Source organism: Diadema antillarum, unplaced genomic scaffold (genome assembly GCF_040938485.1).
Source record: "Diadema antillarum isolate AM-2024a unplaced genomic scaffold, OU_Dant_1.0 scf00000078, whole genome shotgun sequence".
Lineage (NCBI taxonomy): Eukaryota > Metazoa > Echinodermata > Echinoidea > Diadematoida > Diadematidae > Diadema > Diadema antillarum.
Genome location: NW_027270967.1, coordinates 1570331 through 1592211, shown reverse-complemented (window position 1 = coordinate 1592211; position 21881 = coordinate 1570331).

Below are 21881 nucleotides of genomic sequence, written 5' to 3'. Positions count from 1 at the left end.
GTGGTATTTTATGGGTCAAGTTGAAGTTTGACAGACTTGTTCACATCGTTTATAGCGTGTTGTGTGAAAGGTGGGAGAGCAAGGAAATACGTGAAGAATGATGGTAGTTACGTTCAAAGATGGAATTGATTATGATGAAAGGGGGAAGCTGTGGTTGTAAAGTGTATGAATAACTTGGGTGATGTGGAGGGAGGAAACATCAGAACTACAGGTGTAATGTATTGCATTTGTAGAGACGACAATCTTGACAGTGATTATTTTTTATTAAGGAATTTTCAGTTGGTGATAGCAGACAATGATAAAAATATTTGCTGTCCATGGTGTGTGGGATCAGTGCTTTGGATGAGGAATAAGAGTATTTTCACAAATTTAAGACAAATTACTACGAACAAGGATGATAGCTTGGCAGCTTTGCCATATGAGAGCATGAGTGCAGACTCAAGGAAGCAGAAGAAAAGAAAACAAACATGCATACAATTTACAGAGGCGGTGTAATGGAATTTACATTGGTACATTTCTGAAATATGTGAGCTTCTATATGTCAGTATCCTTGTTGAGTGATGTATATACATATTTTTTTCAGAGTAGCGGTATTTCGGCTCAAGCACGACAATAGATTTACAAATCTAGACATGTTGCTGTCGATTTATATACTACATGATTTGACATTATGAAAATTGTATGGACTTCCTCTTTAAACACAGTCTATAAGCTGGCCCAGAAGATCGTGAGCACGCGATATTTGAGAGAGTCATGAAGAGCATTTTGATTTGACTTTGTTTAGTTTTTTTTTTTTGTGCATTGTGAATGGTCTGGTACGACAAAAAATGTTGCTGAAGTGTAAATTTACATGCCGTTTATGCAAGACTGAAGAATGTCCCTCGAACTGACGAAATGATTGCACAGCAATAACAGAAACGCACACAAATAACACGTCTGTGGCGACTTTTTATTGTTTTTGTTTGTTTGTTTGTTTGTTTTTTGTTTCGTTTTGATTTTTGTTTTGTTTTTTGTTGTTTTTTGTAGACGTAACAAATTCGACTGGCACGATTATAAATGCTACATAAAAGTCTGATATAGTCGCAGTGTACGATAAATACGGTAAATTGCAAGACGCAGCTGGTCCGAGCAAGTTTATATTTTTGACTTCGAGTGTACTCAAAGCACTGGCCAACAGCAACCAAATTATTGCATCGCACAAAAGTCATACAGCGAACGTTGCGACTGTGATTTGGAGAAAGAATGTCAAATATAACGCGATGATGAAAGAAAAAGAATATTTTCAGAAGATAACGCTGACAACGAGTTTTGCAATGGACTGTTTGGTGATGAATCGAAAGTCGATTTTAGCGCACAGTTTAAACGCTACGGCGGGTTATTTTGTTCAAAAGTATATCTATAAAGAATCTGTATAGCGCCAAATCTTATTTCTACAGGTAAAAAGATCGTGCAAATGTTTGTATTTTTTTTTTAATTAAACGCGCTTCGTCGACTCTATCATATTTCTGCCTATGCCTCTGGCTGATATACCAAACACATTTGTGCTGTTAGAGCTGAAACAAAGATATTTTTTGCATTGTTTTTGTTGTTGTTGTTTTTTGACACGAAAGAAAAAAGGGAATACAAAGATCCAATGTCTACCATAACAGAACTATACAATCTAAAAGTTTTGAGTAACAGAACCCAGGCATATTTGTCTTTTTTTATCGGTATAAGCCCTAGCAGAGAGGTTGCTTTCGGCAAGCAAAGTTGTTATGGGAGATGGGATTTAGGTTATCAGTGACTTAGACATTTTGTGTCACTGCTGCTTGCGATTTAGATCGCTCGTTATTGACATTACTAAGAGATTCCGACGATATTGCCATACATACCTTTACAAAATGCTTCACTATAGCTGCTGCGTGTTATTTGGTGTAAACACGCAATGTAATGCCAAAAAAGAATGTAGGTTTGCTCCTACCTGAGGGTAACGCCTTCGAGATATTCAGACGGGGAAGCCAGTCGTGGAGTGGTTTCAATACATCAAGAAAATGGAGAACATGTACATAGGGTATGCGCAAAACCAAGATGAGATGGAAAAAAAGTGAGGGTATGAGAAAACAGAGAGACAAAAGTGTGGTGGTAGTGAATGTGGGAAAGATATATTGTATATAGGTAAACGTCAGGCGTACGAGATATATAGATATGATGCTAGTGATTGTTGGTAAACGGTGAAAATGTGACGGTATTTCATAGGTAAAATTGAAATTTGACAATCTTGTTCACATCGTTTATATAATGGGTCGGGTGAAGGGGAGAGAGCATCGACTGGTGTGATTTGTTGCTGAGTTGGAAATACGTGAAGAATGATGATAGTCACGTTGAAAGATATCGTTGATTACGATGTTAGGGTAAAACATGTGTGCGGAAGGGTATAAAATAACTTGATAGTGAGTAGGAGAATTGTTCAGAACTACATGCAATTGCTGTAGAGGCTCCTATATTCGACATTATTACTTCGTCACCGGTGAACATGGTCGTGTCTTCAACTTCGTCATACGCAGGTACTCATCGTGTAGCAGCTTTTCTAGAAAATCGTGCGTGTCAGATGGCAGAAAATGCTTTTAAGGTAAGACGCAAGAAGCAATTTTGCTGTTTGTATTGTGGATATCATGTCGTAATGATCGAGTGTTGGCAATATTTTTGATGATGTCCGTAACGTTAAAGTTGATGTTGAAAGCATAATCATGATGTTGAGTTGAGTAATGATGATTGTGAGACATGATAATGCAGTTTAGGTAAAATACGTAGTATCTGAATATGTCCATACGGTGGCAATGTTAAAGTTCAGAAAAAAAAAATGCCAATGCCTGAATTTATTTTTGTAGATTTTGTTTTTAATGTATTTTAGTGGTAGCAAGTCGAAATAAGTTTGATTTTACAAAATGAATAAAAAAGCAGACACACAAGGAACGAGAACATTGACTTTAGAACTAGAATATGAAGTCCAAAAATAGTGGATGAATTGTGGGAGAGGGGTAGATTTGAAGCGTTCTGAGAAAAAACCCAGAATAACTGAAGGTAGTGTGGAATTAGTGTACTTACGGTTGCTTTCTTCGCCATGCATTATTATAAACTGCTTTATAACAGGATGCTCACACAAAAGTGAAAGCGAAAAATCATCGCCAAGAAAGACCAACGTTGCCTTTCCCAACCTGGGCTATTGAGACGGGGAAGACGATGAAGGGAGTTGTTTGACAGATGAAGGCTGAGCGGAGGCAAACACGACAGCAAAATCGCAAGTCATGTTTTCGATGTGGAAAGGAGGAAGACTGGAAGAGGGAATGCCCAGATAGACTGAGAAACAAGAACACGCAGGTACGAAATTTGATAAACAGTGTCTCTGTCAGACCCGTTAGGTTTCACAAAATCGTGTGCAACAAGAGAATCATAACGCGCGATTTCAAAACTGTACCGTATTGTCAAACCTGGATATCAATCGAGTTTCTTGCATTACATTTTTTGGATTACATAATAAGTATATACTTTCGGGAATTTCAATTTGCATATTGCGATGATGGAGACTTTAATGTTGATATCTAACAAGGGACAGAAGAGTATAACGTAGTGAAATGATTTTCTGTGAATATCATTAGTTTTATTGTAATAAACCTGTCACATTAAAGCAGGTAGTGGCGTATCTTTGACAAGATTTCGCGATGATTATTTTTCTTTGTCGGTTTTCGTAAATTTATTTTATGCAAACTAAGAGAAATATGCTAGTTACGTTACCTTCGTGTATTCTTTGCAACTGTACAGTTTAACTCTGCCTGTCTCCATTTCACTTTAAGAGTTACTGTAACGCTCTTTTGTGCAACGCCCCCTTTTTTTTTACAAAATAATGTGATGTATTGGAAACGAATTTGATGAATTGCACATTAATAAATGGTGTAGTGAATGCTTTCGTGTTGATATCGAATCTGTGATAGTTTTGAACGCCAAATTTTTGTCCAATATGACAACAATCAGTTGTAACCAATGGATGAGATGTCGGTACATTTTGTTGAAGTATGGCAAAACTCTGTTTGATGTAGTCTTATTTTTTTGTTTGTTTGATTTTCAATCTGTCAGGATGGCTGGATATCCCACATTTAGCTGTACTAGAACTAGCAATTCGCCTAATTTTTCTATGACAAGATTGATTAGGCCTATTATACGGGTATTTTGTAGAAAAACAAAACAAAACAAAACGTGTCCAAAGTTGACTTAAATCTCTCTAATGTTAGTATGATGAAACGTCGAAATACAGGAGAAATAGTAATGTCCTTCATTCTCGTCTATGGTGTGTGACGAATGTTTTTTTTTTTTAAACACTGTATTGGTTTACAGTTGTACGGTTGTTTGTCACGAGCATCACGTTCACTAGCATTTCTTAACGATAAAAATATTTAATAAGTCATCAGAATGCGTTGGTACTTGGAGAATCAATTTGATAGTTGATATGTGTGTCACAGTATACCTCTGTGTTGTGAATGTTTGAATATGCATTCATTAAAGCGTGCAATGTGTATATGAAGTGACAACAGAAAATGAACCACTTTGAAAAAAAAAATAACATTCAAACGTGATTTATTCATCGTTCATTAAACATATTGTATACAAAAGAATTACGATCTGAAAAAAAAATGTCTTCTCCTTCTGACTGATATGATAAGCTTATGGTGCATGTCATGTATGTGTGTGTGTGTGTGTGTGTGTGTGTGTGTGATACGTGACTTATCTTACACAAGGTGTTTGTGTGCGAGAGGTGTTTGCAGCATTCTATCCTGTTAAAATGACGTAAATTACGATATAAACTAAACGTTTGCAGTAACGTTTAGATACGTTACAAATGTCTCGTTACAGATATTTTATTTACGTACATAAAAGATTTAGATGCAATTGATAACAAACATCAAATAATTTACAATCATAAACAAACACAGATGCGCATAGATACATGTTGCGGTAATTTTGCAGTTAGAAGTGTGCTGTGAATGTAGCCTGAAAGAAATCGGAGATGAGATAAATGAATGCGCTCTGTGTCTGACTCTGAGCGAATATTGTGTGAACGACTAGCATGGTTGAAAAAAAAAAGTTATTACTCATCCTTTAGACTTAACTTTGTACTCGTCAATACTTTTCAAAAATTGAGAGCGAAAGAGACATGTATGTGGAGTAGAAGTGCGTTGTGTTTCCGATTAAACCAATCATTGACTTTTTGTTGTTGTTTTGTCGATTAAATCAATCGTTGATCTTTTTTTTGTCGTCACTCTTAAATCAAACCCGTTCCAATCAAAACCAATTCGTTCTTCGTGCTATTACCTAAAGAACGTTTGACAACATGAAACGACATATCAAATAAAACCTTCAAATATCAAACACACTGTAACAACTTACGAAATATTTTGATCGTTATGAAAATGTTAGTGAACGCGATGCTCGCGACAAACAACCATACAGACTGTTATTTAATCTATGAATATTCGTCCTTTGATGTTTTCTATGTACGTACAACAAAGATTTAGATGCAATCGATACAAGCACTAAATGATTTACAATTATAAACAAACACATGTGCGCATAAATACATGCTGCCGTAATTTTTGCAGATAGAAGCGTGCTGTAAATTTTGCTTGAATGAAATCGGAGTAAGATAAATGAATGCTCTCTGCGCCTGACTCTGTACAAATATTGTTTGAATAACTAGCGTATAGTTGCCAAAAAAAGAACAAAACAAAAAAACAAAACAAAACAGTTATTACTGATCCCTTAGACTTACTTCGCACTCGTTAATACTTTTCGAAAATTGTCTGAGAGTGAAAGAGACATGTGTATGTGCATGGAGTAGAAATGCGTTGTGTTTCCATTTCAACCAATCGTTGACTTTTCGTTGTTGTTTTGTCGATTAAATCAATGGTTGACTTTTTTGTTGTCACTCTTGAAGCCCGTTCCAAACAAAACCAATTCATATTTCACGCTATTACCTAAAGAACGTTTGACAAGATTAAACGTAATATCAAATAAAAACTTCAAATATCAAACAAATTGTAATAACTGACGAATTTTTTTGATCGCTAAAAAAAGTGTTAGTGAACGTGATGTTCGCTACAAACAACCATGCAAAAATCTTGTAATAGTTTGCATGGTTGTTTGTCGCGAACATCACGTTCACTAACACTTTTTTTAGCGATCAAAAAAATTCGTCAGTTATTACAATTTGTTTGATATTTGAAGTTTTTATTTGATATTACGTTTAATCTTGTCAAACGTTCTTTAGGTAATAGCGTGAAATATGAATTGGTTTTGTTTGGAACGGGCTTCAAGAGTGACAACAAAAAAGTCAACCATTGATTTAATCGACAAAACAACAACGAAAAGTCAACGATTGGTTGAAATGGAAACACAACGCATTTCTACTCCATGCACATACACATGTCTCTTTCACTCTCAGACAATTTTCGAAAAGTATTAACGAGTGCGAAGTAAGTCTAAGGGATCAGTAATAACTGTTTTGTTTTGTTTTTTTGTTTTGTTCTTTTTTTGGCAACTATACGCTAGTTATTCAAACAATATTTGTACAGAGTCAGGCGCAGAGAGCATTCATTTATCTTACTCCGATTTCATTCAAGCAAAATTTACAGCACGCTTCTATCTGCAAAAATTACGGCAGCATGTATTTATGCGCACATGTGTTTGTTTATAATTGTAAATCATTTAGTGCTTGTATCGATTGCATCTAAATCTTTGTTGTACGTACATAGAAAACATCAAAGGACGAATATTCATAGATTAAATAACAGTCTGTATGGTTGTTTGTCGCGAGCATCGCGTTCACTAACATTTTCATAACGATCAAAATATTTCGTAAGTTGTTACAGTGTGTTTGATATTTGAAGGTTTTATTTGATATGTCGTTTCATGTTGTCAAACGTTCTTTAGGTAATAGCACGAAGAACGAATTGGTTTTGATTGGAACGGGTTTGATTTAAGAGTGACGACAAAAAAAAGATCAACGATTGATTTAATCGACAAAACAACAACAAAAAGTCAATGATTGGTTTAATCGGAAACACAACGCACTTCTACTCCACATACATGTCTCTTTCGCTCTCAATTTTTGAAAAGTATTGACGAGTACAAAGTTAAGTCTAAAGGATGAGTAATAACTTTTTTTTTTCAACCATGCTAGTCGTTCACACAATATTCGCTCAGAGTCAGACACAGAGCGCATTCATTTATCTCATCTCCGATTTCTTTCAGGCTACATTCACAGCACACTTCTAACTGCAAAATTACCGCAACATGTATCTATGCGCATCTGTGTTTGTTTATGATTGTAAATTATTTGATGTTTGTTATCAATTGCATCTAAATCTTTTATGTACGTAAATAAAATATCTGTAACGAGACATTTGTAACGTATCTAAACGTTACTGCAAACGTTTAGTTTATATCGTAATTTACGTCATTTTAACAGGATAGAATGCTGCAAACACCTCTCGCACACAAACACCTTGTGTAAGATAAGTCACGTATCACACACACACACACACACACACATACATGACATGCACCATAAGCTTATCATATCAGTCAGAAGGAGAAGACATTTTTTTTTCAGATCGTAATTCTTTTGTATACAATATGTTTAATGAACGATGAATAAATCACGTTTGAATGTTATTTTTTTTTTTCAAAGTGGTTCATTTTCTGTTGTCACTTCATATACACATTGCACGCTTTAATGAATGCATATTCAAACATTCACAACACAGAGGTATACTGTGACACACATATCAACTATCAAATTGATTCTCCAAGTACCAACGCATTCTGATGACTTATTAAATATTTTTATCGTTAAGAAATGCTAGTGAACGTGATGCTCGTGACAAACAACCGTACAACTGTAAACCAATACAGTGTTTAAAAAAAAAAACATTCGTCACACACCATAGACGAGAATGAAGGACATTACTATTTCTCCTGTATTTCGACGTTTCATCATACTAACATTAGAGAGATTTAAGTCAACTTTGGACACGTTTTGTTTTGTTTTGTTTTTCTACAAAATACCCGTATAATAGGCCTAATCAATCTTGTCATAGAAAAATTAGGCGAATTGCTAGTTCTAGTACAGCTAAATGTGGGATATCCAGCCATCCTGACAGATTGAAAATCAAACAAACAAAAAAATAAGACTACATCAAACAGAGTTTTGCCATACTTCAACAAAATGTACCGACATCTCATCCATTGGTTACAACTGATTGTTGTCATATTGGACAAAAATTTGGCGTTCAAAACTATCACAGATTCGATATCAACACGAAAGCATTCACTACACCATTTATTAATGTGCAATTCATCAAATTCGTTTCCAATACATCACATTATTTTGTAAAAAAAAAGGGGGCGTTGCACAAAAGAGCGTTACAGTAACTCTTAAAGTGAAATGGAGACAGGCAGAGTTAAACTGTACAGTTGCAAAGAATACACGAAGGTAACGTAACTAGCATATTTCTCTTAGTTTGCATAAAATAAATTTACGAAAACCGACAAAGAAAAATAATCATCGCGAAATCTTGTCAAAGATACGCCACTACCTGCTTTAATGTGACAGGTTTATTACAATAAAACTAATGATATTCACAGAAAATCATTTCACTACGTTATACTCTTCTGTCCCTTGTTAGATATCAACATTAAAGTCTCCATCATCGCAATATGCAAATTGAAATTCCCGAAAGTATATACTTATTATGTAATCCAAAAAATGTAATGCAAGAAACTCGATTGATATCCAGGTTTGACAATACGGTACAGTTTTGAAATCGCGCGTTATGATTCTCTTGTTGCACACGATTTTGTGAAACCTAACGGGTCTGACAGAGACACTGTTTATCAAATTTCGTACCTGCGTGTTCTTGTTTCTCAGTCTATCTGGGCATTCCCTCTTCCAGTCTTCCTCCTTTCCACATCGAAAACATGACTTGCGATTTTGCTGTCGTGTTTGCCTCCGCTCAGCCTTCATCTGTCAAACAACTCCCTTCATCGTCTTCCCCGTCTCAATAGCCCAGGTTGGGAAAGGCAACGTTGGTCTTTCTTGGCGATGATTTTTCGCTTTCACTTTTGTGTGAGCATCCTGTTATAAAGCAGTTTATAATAATGCATGGCGAAGAAAGCAACCGTAAGTACACTAATTCCACACTACCTTCAGTTATTCTGGGTTTTTTCTCAGAACGCTTCAAATCTACCCCTCTCCCACAATTCATCCACTATTTTTGGACTTCATATTCTAGTTCTAAAGTCAATGTTCTCGTTCCTTGTGTGTCTGCTTTTTTATTCATTTTGTAAAATCAAACTTATTTCGACTTGCTACCACTAAAATACATTAAAAACAAAATCTACAAAAATAAATTCAGGCATTGGCATTTTTTTTTCTGAACTTTAACATTGCCACCGTATGGACATATTCAGATACTACGTATTTTACCTAAACTGCATTATCATGTCTCACAATCATCATTACTCAACTCAACATCATGATTATGCTTTCAACATCAACTTTAACGTTACGGACATCATCAAAAATATTGCCAACACTCGATCATTACGACATGATATCCACAATACAAACAGCAAAATTGCTTCTTGCATCTTACCTTAAAAGCATTTTCTGCCATCTGACACGCACGATTTTCTAGAAAAGCTGCTACACGATGAGTACCTGCGTATGACGAAGTTGAAGACACGACCATGTTCACCGGTGACGAAGTAATAATGTCGAATATAGGAGCCTCTACAGCAATTGCATGTAGTTCTGAACAATTCTCCTACTCACTATCAAGTTATTTTATACCCTTCCGCACACATGTTTTACCCTAACATCGTAATCAACGATATCTTTCAACGTGACTATCATCATTCTTCACGTATTTCCAACTCAGCAACAAATCACACCAGTCGATGCTCTCTCCCCTTCACCCGACCCATTATATAAACGATGTGAACAAGATTGTCAAATTTCAATTTTACCTATGAAATACCGTCACATTTTCACCGTTTACCAACAATCACTAGCATCATATCTATATATCTCGTACGCCTGACGTTTACCTATATACAATATATCTTTCCCACATTCACTACCACCACACTTTTGTCTCTCTGTTTTCTCATACCCTCACTTTTTTTCCATCTCATCTTGGTTTTGCGCATACCCTATGTACATGTTCTCCATTTTCTTGATGTATTGAAACCACTCCACGACTGGCTTCCCCGTCTGAATATCTCGAAGGCGTTACCCTCAGGTAGGAGCAAACCTACATTCTTTTTTGGCATTACATTGCGTGTTTACACCAAATAACACGCAGCAGCTATAGTGAAGCATTTTGTAAAGGTATGTATGGCAATATCGTCGGAATCTCTTAGTAATGTCAATAACGAGCGATCTAAATCGCAAGCAGCAGTGACACAAAATGTCTAAGTCACTGATAACCTAAATCCCATCTCCCATAACAACTTTGCTTGCCGAAAGCAACCTCTCTGCTAGGGCTTATACCGATAAAAAAAGACAAATATGCCTGGGTTCTGTTACTCAAAACTTTTAGATTGTATAGTTCTGTTATGGTAGACATTGGATCTTTGTATTCCCTTTTTTCTTTCGTGTCAAAAAACAACAACAACAAAAACAATGCAAAAAATATCTTTGTTTCAGCTCTAACAGCACAAATGTGTTTGGTATATCAGCCAGAGGCATAGGCAGAAATATGATAGAGTCGACGAAGCGCGTTTAATTAAAAAAAAAATACAAACATTTGCACGATCTTTTTACCTGTAGAAATAAGATTTGGCGCTATACAGATTCTTTATAGATATACTTTTGAACAAAATAACCCGCCGTAGCGTTTAAACTGTGCGCTAAAATCGACTTTCGATTCATCACCAAACAGTCCATTGCAAAACTCGTTGTCAGCGTTATCTTCTGAAAATATTCTTTTTCTTTCATCATCGCGTTATATTTGACATTCTTTCTCCAAATCACAGTCGCAACGTTCGCTGTATGACTTTTGTGCGATGCAATAATTTGGTTGCTGTTGGCCAGTGCTTTGAGTACACTCGAAGTCAAAAATATAAACTTGCTCGGACCAGCTGCGTCTTGCAATTTACCGTATTTATCGTACACTGCGACTATATCAGACTTTTATGTAGCATTTATAATCGTGCCAGTCGAATTTGTTACGTCTACAAAAAACAACAAAAAACAAAACAAAAATCAAAACGAAACAAAAAACAAACAAACAAACAAACAAAAACAATAAAAAGTCGCCACAGACGTGTTATTTGTGTGCGTTTCTGTTATTGCTGTGCAATCATTTCGTCAGTTCGAGGGACATTCTTCAGTCTTGCATAAACGGCATGTAAATTTACACTTCAGCAACATTTTTTGTCGTACCAGACCATTCACAATGCACAAAAAAAAAAAAACTAAACAAAGTCAAATCAAAATGCTCTTCATGACTCTCTCAAATATCGCGTGCTCACGATCTTCTGGGCCAGCTTATAGACTGTGTTTAAAGAGGAAGTCCATACAATTTTCATAATGTCAAATCATGTAGTATATAAATCGACAGCAACATGTCTAGATTTGTAAATCTATTGTCGTGCTTGAGCCGAAATACCGCTACTCTGAAAAAAATATGTATATACATCACTCAACAAGGATACTGACATATAGAAGCTCACATATTTCAGAAATGTACCAATGTAAATTCCATTACACCGCCTCTGTAAATTGTATGCATGTTTGTTTTCTTTTCTTCTGCTTCCTTGAGTCTGCACTCATGCTCTCATATGGCAAAGCTGCCAAGCTATCATCCTTGTTCGTAGTAATTTGTCTTAAATTTGTGAAAATACTCTTATTCCTCATCCAAAGCACTGATCCCACACACCATGGACAGCAAATATTTTTATCATTGTCTGCTATCACCAACTGAAAATTCCTTAATAAAAAATAATCACTGTCAAGATTGTCGTCTCTACAAATGCAATACATTACACCTGTAGTTCTGATGTTTCCTCCCTCCACATTACCCAAGTTATTCATACACTTTACAACCACAGCTTCCCCCTTTCATCATAATCAATTCCATCTTTGAACGTAACTACCATCATTCTTCACGTATTTCCTTGCTCTCCCACCTTTCACACAACACGCTATAAACGATGTGAACAAGTCTGTCAAACTTCAACTTGACCCATAAAATACCACCATAATTTCACCATTTACCAACATTCACTACCATCAACTCTTTCTCATACACCTGACACGTAACTCCATTACCCTTATATTTTTCCCCTTTCACTACCATCATATTTTCATATCGCACCCCATTCATACCCTCATCTCTTTTTACGACTTCCCCCCAGAGCAAGGGATTAAGCCCCCAACTCTATCTATACGCCACTCTATCTATATACCAATACCTATTCTTCTAATAAGCAAATATTAATAACATCTTAATGAGGAACCTACTAGATGCAGAAACTACTTAAATTGTTCACAATGCCTTCTGGAAGACCATTGTGAAGTCCTGGCCTGTTTCTCGAAAAACGAAAGAGTCTATTTGAATTTTGTTTGTTTCTTAGTTGTCTTTACAAAGTTGATTTCTGATTAGAATTGCGTAATTCATAGTCTTGATTGATATCGAAGAACAGTTGGAAATGACAAATGTCCAATAACAAACCATGGTCAGATGGTAGGAGTCTAACATTGGCCACGCACCTTTCTAAAGATATCATAATACAATTTATTTTCAATATCATGACTATACATTAGTTATATTTTTTCTTCATCTGAGAGGATTGCTAGATAACCCATATTCAGCTGCACTAGCTGGTCTGTCACCGGGTCATGTTGGATGTGAGATGGGACCACTTCACTGGGTTATGCACCCTGCTCTTTCATGTGCATGAGTTGTGACTCTTTCACACACGGGACCTCCATTTAATGTCCTAACCGAGGGACAGAGTGTTTTTCCTCGTACCAGAGGAGACGGCATGATTACACACATCATTGCTCAGTTAAACTCGGGTATCGAACCCGGGTCCTTTGGATCGGGAGGCAGATGCTCTACCGACTGAGCCAAATCACCGCCCTACGTAAAAGAAAGCTCTTTCACCATGTCCAAAATTGCAGCTACACCTTCAAGTCTGAAGTGACCTGCTATGAACACAATCAAATAGAGAACGATCGACACACTCGGAGTTAAGAGAGAGATTGACTTTATTGGAAGAGCTGCATTCAGCCAACGCTCGAGACAGACTGACCAAAACACTGAGACTGCCTGGTCATAAATACATCGGTACATTGCTACATGGAGCTACAAACGATTCGTTTGTAGCTCCATGATTGCTACTACCAGTATGGTGGTCCACCATGATGTGAGGACACCTGTCTCTTTAATCCCTCCGATATACGAGTGATGTGATATTAAGCCCTCTGGCCGACAGAGCTCAGACACCCTGTCTGGTCCGAGTCTAGCCTGATTACATAATATACTACATTCCTCCCCCCTTAGATTACAACCTCCATTAAAGTGATAACTTGCAACTGCATCAAAATAGAACGAGTTTTTAGGAGCTAGCAAAACTTGGAAAACGTCAGTCTTCAACAGTTATATCATTAACACTGCATTGCATAGCCAAATAACCTGAATAAAGTACTAAATGAAAACACACACACAAAAAACCCCCACAACATATTATCATTATATAGTTATTACTTATCATTCGACGAGGTAAAGAATATGGGGTACATATCCTAAACATTACAAACATGAAACAAAACAAAAATGAACAAAAGAAAAATTCAGAACATATTAACAGATAATACATGAACAAAATTTCCTAGGACAACATTGTACACGAGCAGCCATGCACGGACTATTAGCTTATAGGGTGTAAACGGCCTTATTGTCGTTGTTGTGAATAAGAGCATGACAACACAGGGAATAAACAAACATTTGACTACGCTTGTTACTAACACTTACATAATGTACAATGGAGTTAGCGTCCTTTGAGACACATGTTCACTTAATAGCTATACTCTATCGTCAAACGATGGTGACCATTGCGACACTCACAAACACAGAAAGTTTGGTCAGCATACCCCAAAATACATGTATTATGCAAAATATGGTCACCCTTTATAGCTGACCAGGAATTAACAATGCCAAAATTAATATACGGAAGAAAGTCAAAAGAAAAAATTTGTCAGACATTTGCCCAAACAAACCAAATAAGAATATCATCACATAACAATTGTGTGAATGAACGAAACATACCAAATGATAATAATAATGATCATAGCATCTGAAGAGATGATGAGGGAGAGACTATAACTTCCAAACCAACACACTCACGACATGTATACACACAATGAAACTAAAACCCCAAACTGTGTACAAAAATGTAGTTGCCAATTAAGTACACCTTTACAATAAACTCGCCCAGAATTACAGAACGAACGGGTGGGGTTGAAGGCATTGTTCTAATGTTTCAATGTTCACGACTATGGACGAACAAGTTGAAACAAACATGAACTTGGCAGGAAATGCCGATTTTCAAATAAATTTTCGCTGCATTTGGGATTATACTACCCCGAACTTTTACAGTAAAAATGAAGGCATGCCTAGATATTACTCTTCATTTCTGTGTAGGAATACAGACAACAGAAAGCACATAAGGAAAGAAAAAAAAAACCCCAAAAAAGAAACAACTCAACTGATATAACACAGTGTCACCTACAAAGTTTGTCGGCATTATGGAAATCCATATCGGTCAGGTGGATTCCGCTGCCTGATCGGGTAGGTTTTACGGTTCGGCGCTAACTGGTCTTGCCGTCGTTCTGCGACATGACCGGGGGTGGTAGCTCCGCTGGTGGGTCGGTCGTCGCGGTCGCGTCTACACTTCCTTGGATATCTAGTCCTTCATCGCTGGTGATGTCACGTGCGGTATCCGTCAGTCGAGATGTACCGCCACTCGAGGGCGATATCGTAGAATTGTAACGCTTGCGAATGTGGTCCGCGTGACGTTTAATTGCCCGACCGCTGTTGTCGGCGATAGCGATTTCGAATGAAACCGGTCCATTCTGCGAAACGATTTCTCCACTCCACCACTTGGGAGATTTCGAGGTGAAGTTTTTGGCATACACTTTGTCTCCCACAGCAAAGGTACGCGACTTCGAGCTGCTGTCATGCGTTAGCTTTTGCTTTTCCTGACGATCATGCACGCGTGACGCGATATCGGGTCTCAAACGATCGAGTGCGGTCGTCAGACGACGACCCATTAGCATTTCAGAGGGCGAGATTCCTGTCGTCGAGTGTGGAGTTGTGCGATATTGCAGAAGAAATCTCGCGATATTAGTTTCCAACGAACCATCTCCCGTGCGCTTCATCGCGTCTTTGAATGTGCGAACGGCACGTTCTGCTAGGCCGTTAGACGCTGGGTGATATGGGGCCGACTTCGCGTGTGCGATTCCATTTTTCTTCGAGCAGACGCTGAACTCCGCGCTAGCGAAGGCGGGACCATTGTCGGAGACTACTTTATCTGGCAACCCGTGCGTTGCGAAAAGTAGCCGTAACTTCGCGATTGTCGACGCTGTCGTCGTCGAACCAACTGGGATCACTTCAAGCCATTTGGAGTACGCATCGACCACGATGAGGAAATATTTCCCCATGAACGGCCCAGCGTGGTCAATGTGCAGGCGTGACCATGGACGATTTGGCCACTGCCATGGATGAAGCGGTTTTGGTGCCGGCATTGGCTGATTTTCCTGGCACTTGCTACACGATTTCGACGTACTTTCGATGTCGTGATCCATTTTAGGCCACCACACAAACGCTCTCGCGAAACTTTTCATCCGAGACATGCCTGGATGTCCCGCGTGGAGCGTCTCCAACACTTGCTTCCTCCCCTGCCTAGGAACGATCACACGATTTCCCCAGAGCACACACTCATCTAGCATTGATAGCTCATCGCGGCGCACATGATACGGCTTCATGTCGACATCGACTTCCTCTCGCTGCTCAGGCCAACCGCGCTCTACGTAGGTTAACACGCGAGACAAGACCGGGTCACGGCGCGTCCACTTCCGAATGTCGGCTGTAGTGATGGGCGATGATTCAAGCGTGTCGAGGAGGAGCACTGTTTCCGCCGGCAACGGCACCGTGGGCGGCACGTCGGCGAGTGGTAGACGACTGAGAGCATCGGCATTAGCGTGTAATCCTGTCGGTTTGAAACGGAGTGTATACTCATAGCTCGCGAGAGTGAGGGCCCAACGCTGAATGCGAGCTGATGCCTGAGCAGGGATAGGGCGGTCCTCGTTGAACAGGCCGAGGAGGGGCTTGTGATCGGTGACGAGCGTGAAGTGGCGCCCATGCAGGTAAGAATGGAAGCGTGTTACACCAAACACACAAGCTAAACCTTCCTTCTCGATTTGCGAATATTTCTTCTCGGCTTCCGCAAGTGTTCGCGAGGCGAACGCAATCGGCTTTTCTGACCCGTCTTCCATGCGATGCGCGATCACCGCCAAAACTTGTGATGATAACAGCAGCTTCTTGGACGAGTCGAATGCCGTTTGATGAGCTGAGCTCCATTTCCACGGTGTCCCTTTCTTGAGGACGGCGTACACAGGTGCTAGCGTGGTCGACAAATTCGGGAGAAATTTGCCGTAGTATGTGAGCAGCCCCAGAAAGGCTCGCAGTTCAGTGACGTTGCGGGGTGCAGGGGCATTCGTGATCGCTGTAACTTTACCCGAAGTCGGATGCAGGCCTTGCTCGTCGATGGTGTGACCCAAATACTCAACCGACGGCTGCATGAACTTGCACTTGCTTCGCTTCAAGCGCAGCCCAGACTCCTCCAGCCGCCCGAGCACCATGTCGATTGTCGAAAGATGGTCGTGGTCATTGACCCCGATGATGAGGATGTCATCGAGGTATACCGTGACGTGGGGAATATCGCGTAGCAAATTCTCCATTACCCGTTGAAATATGGCTGGGGCGGACGACACCCCAAACGGGAGCCTGTTGTAGCGATATAGCCCCTTATGTGTGTTGATCACTACGTACTGGCGTGAGTCATCGTCGAGCTCGATCTGCTGATACGCTTGGGACAAATCCAGCTTCCGAGAACCTTTGACCCCCTGCAAGTGATGCGAACAGGTCCTCAATTCTCGGGAGTGGGTACTTGTCTAACTTCGCTACGCGATTGACTGTCATTTTAAAGTCGCCACAGATACGAACTGACTGCTTATCAGCTTTCATCACGGGCACTATGGGTGCCGCCCATTCCGAAAACTGGACTGGTTCGATTACCCCGTCGTGCTGCAATTTCTCCAACTCCTTCTCCACCAGGTCCCGCATCGCATACGGCACCACCCGTGCTTTGCAAAAGCGGGGCGCTGCATCCTTGTTCACGTGAATCGTGGCTTGCAGACTTGTGAACTTGCCCAATTCCTCACGAAATACCGCGTCGTGACGTTGCAGGATGTCGTTGACGTCGGTTGTGGCTGCGGCGTTCATGTTATGCACACTTGCCCGATCCAGCCTCAGCTCATGCAGCCAACTTCTACCAAGGAGGCTGGGACCATCTTCTTTGACCACGATGAGCGGGAGCGTTTTCACCTGGCCATTGTAAGCGACGTGCACCTCGACCAGGCCCACGACTTCCAATTCGTGGTTGGTATAAGTCCGCAGCTTCATAGTTGGCTTAGTCGTCGTTTAGGCCAATATGTCCGGAACGTCGTCTCCGACATGAGCGAAATAGATGCACCGGTGTCGATTTCCATTCCGACCTCTTGGCTGTCGATATTGACTTTTACTTTCAGTGGGGGCACATTTGACTTGCCGTCCACTCGATACAGCCTGAGATTGCGGTACTCCGCTGGTGGTGGAGCTGAACTCTCGTCCGCCGATTCCGTGCCGGCGTCATTGTCGTCCGCTTTTAACGCTTTCACCTGGCCACCGCTCTTGGGCGGTATTCCGCGTCTTTTGCTTGGACACACGCTGCTAATGTGTCCCCTTTTTTTGGCAATGATGGCAATTGCTGTCCTTGAACCTGTACTTGTCAGATGTGTGTCCGCCCTTTCCACACCGGAAGCACGTTCTGGCCCTGGCTTGTTTCGGCTGAGGCGAGGAAGCCATTTGGTGTACTTCCTCCCTTGGAGCTTGCGCTGTCTGGAGGTCCCGAACATTATTAACAGCCATTTCGATGCTGGTGGCGATTTCCATCGCCTTCCCGAGATTTAAGCTCTTCTCCGCAAGAAGCCGATCCGGACGTTGGATGCGGTCATCCCGCACGCCGCAAACCAGGCGATCACGTAGCATTACATCAAGCGACGTCCCGAAATTGCAAAACTCTGCTAGAGAACGAAGTGATGCCATGTAGCCCGCTATCGTTTCATTATCCATGCAAAACCGGCTGTTGAATTTACATCTTTGCACTATTTCGCTTGGAATCGGGCAATGATGTGCGTTCATCGCTGCCACGAGATCGTCATACTTCATGGCAGAGGGCTTGGTTGGGGCCACCAGGTTCCGTAGCAATTTGTATGACGTAGGCCCAATGACTGTGAGCAGTGTCGCCTCAGATGTAATGTCATTGGCTTTAAAATAGAGGTCCAGCCGTTCGACGTACTGCGACCATTCCTCTCTCCCCTCCAGAAACTCCTCAATTTTCCCGATGAGAGCCATCCTATACAGTACATGCATGGAGCTACTCAACAGAGAGACTCTGTTAGTAGCTCCATGGTACATGTATAGGTGCATTCGAAAAAATATCCTCGTCGCCAGTGAAGTGACCTGCTATGAACACAATCAAATAGAGAACGATCGACACACTCGGAGTTAAGAGAGAGATTGACTTTATTGGAAGAGCTGCATTCAGCCAACGCTCGAGACAGACTGACCAAAACACTGAGACTGCCTGGTCATAAATACATCGGTACATTGCTACTACCAGTATGGTGGTCCACCATGATGTGAGGACACCTGTCTCTTTAATCCCTCCGATATACGAGTGATGTGATATTAAGCCCTCTGGCCGACAGAGCTCAGACACCCTGTCTGGTCCGAGTCTAGCCTGATTACATAATATACTACAAAGTCGTTTGATGCTGTATCTTTAAGCAAGTGCTTCTTTGCAGAAGAGAAATGTTCTGCCTCATGTGAGCCCTAGCTGTACTCATAACTATACAATTGCTTGTTTGGGTAGTAAACTTTTTAAAAGCTTCTTACTGACTATCTTAATAATGATTATGTTTAGAATTTAGATTATCATACTAAGATGATTAAAGCTTCTGTATACGTCCAAATCTCCAAATGTTGTAATTGTGTAAGTGATTTTAAGAAGAATTAACATTGTTAGTGTATCTGACTAGTTTTATCTGATATTTTTGCAATGAAAGATAGACAGTAAAATGCAGATAAGCCAAATGATGGTAAGATGAGAAATAACTGGCATAATGAATGATGACCACGAATTTCAACCTTACATGTTAAATTCAGTTCACTTTACTTCAGTCGATTGACTACGTAAATTCTGATTCAACACATATTTTATTTTAAGGAACAGACAAGAAACACGTATTAAGGAATGCGTATTATATTTTGGATCAAAAACTTATCCTCTGGTGATTGGTTGAAAGAGCTTCACGTGATTAAAGGTATTTTCAGCTATCTCAGAAAGTTGACAGTCCATAAAGTACTATTTGCAAAATGACGTCACTTCTATGACGACATTTTGCAAATAGTATACTATTAGCAAAATGATGTCACAAAGCAATTCTGAAATTGTGCGCAGCTTTGCACCGTGACTCTCTGAAATGTAACAATGTATGGTGCACAAAAAGTGTGGCCATTATATTTACAAGCTTTTTTCCAAAAGTGTCTGGGGATCTCAAACTAAAATCACAATCAAAATCACATTTACACATCACAATATTGATTTCAACGCTTTACTTCATATGTTTAGTATACGTGTAACGTAATGATATTCTGTTTTTTATCCAAATTTCAGACTCTGTGCAAAAAAAAAAGAGAGAATAAAATATACAATTCAATCAGACTTAAACCTCTGCCATATTAAGTGTCATTCCATGCTGCCATTATAGTTACAAGCTGTTTTCCAAAAGTGTAGGGGATATCTCAAGGGTGGGGTGAAGTGGGACAGAAATTGTGATTTGATGAATTTTCTGATATTATGGCTATATGACAGGTTGCTCATATTCCTCATGTCCCTAGGCCTACAAGTGTCTTACGTGTTTGGATTCTAACACACACACACACACAAACAAACAGAGAAAAACTTCTGGATGGGGTGAATTGGACCACCCCCGAAAGAAGTGGGACATTGGTTGGGGTATTATGGGAGAAACAGTAACTATAGACTGATAGACTAAGACAATATTAGAATTATGCACACATGAAGACTTTCATCGCAATATACAGTGGCGGATCCAGGGGGGGGGGGCGCAACCGGCGCACGCCCCCCTTTATTTTCGTTAAAAAAAAAGAAATAAAAAGAAAAACAATGAAATGAAACCCGGAAGTGGCACCAGAAATATCAATCACGCCCCTCCCCCCCCCCTTTACAGAATTCCTGGATCCGCCCCTGATATATCCATTATGGTCCGTCAGAGAAAATTATAATTAAAGCGCCTAAAATTTAAACAGAATAATAAGAAAATCTGTGATGTTTTTATCATAGCTTCGAATAGATAAGAGAGAAATGAGAGAGCGATGACCCAGTTTACCCCAGCACCCTCAAAAAATTAAAAATGGCGGCTAACATCACAATTGTGCACATTTTTGCAAATATTTTAAAGGAAATGGTACAGTATTGGTGGAGATGAGAATTGGGCTTTTAATTTCATTTTTGCGAGATACCAAGAAAGCGCTTATGACATAGTACAGAGCATACCATTTTAAGAGGAATTCAAAGATTATCTGATGAATACCGGGTTTGGAATGACTGAAACATCCAAAAGCAAAGTAAAACAAAGCGATCGTAATGAAGTGCTGGTCCCACACTTTATTCGAACTGCAATTTTTTGATCTCAGCCATTTCAAAACCAATTTTCATTTAAAAAAACCCCGTTGAATTCCTCGTACAATTACACACTCTTCCATATTTCATAAGAGGTTTCTAATCATATCACCAAAAATATTAGAAATCTGAAATTAGGTCTCAACCAATCACGATCCCTTTAATGCAAATTATTGTAAGTTATAAGGCCTATACTTATATAGCGTGCTAAGTGACTGCTAACGCTATACAATGAGCCCAGAAAGCATCTCACACTGAATGAAAATACTGCCCAAAAGAAAATCGTTAACAAATAATTCAAAATGAAACACTCCATCAGAGTTGTAACAGAGCTGTTACCGTGTGCTTGTACTTCTTAGTTAAATCTGAAGTTAACTGCAATGAAATGAATAGAAATGTACGAACCTAAAAATAACATTGTAAAAATTACTAACAAAACAATAATATTTATAACAAGAAGGAAACATCAAAGTTAAAGAACTTTGCAGCTGGTACCCCCCCCCAAAAAAAAAAACCGAAAAAACACAAACAAGCCAACCCTTTCAACAATACAAAGCATTGTGACGTATTTGTGATATTTATATCTCAGTCATCAAGTGGGCTGAAATCATAGATTTTCTCCTTCCCACCACTAGAGGGCGGACTCTACAATGGTGTCAGTGATTTCATGGGGGCCGCCATTGTACCCACTTAGTAATGGCGTACTTTGCATACTAAGTATGCATTTCTACAGCGCGTATTACGCGAACTTT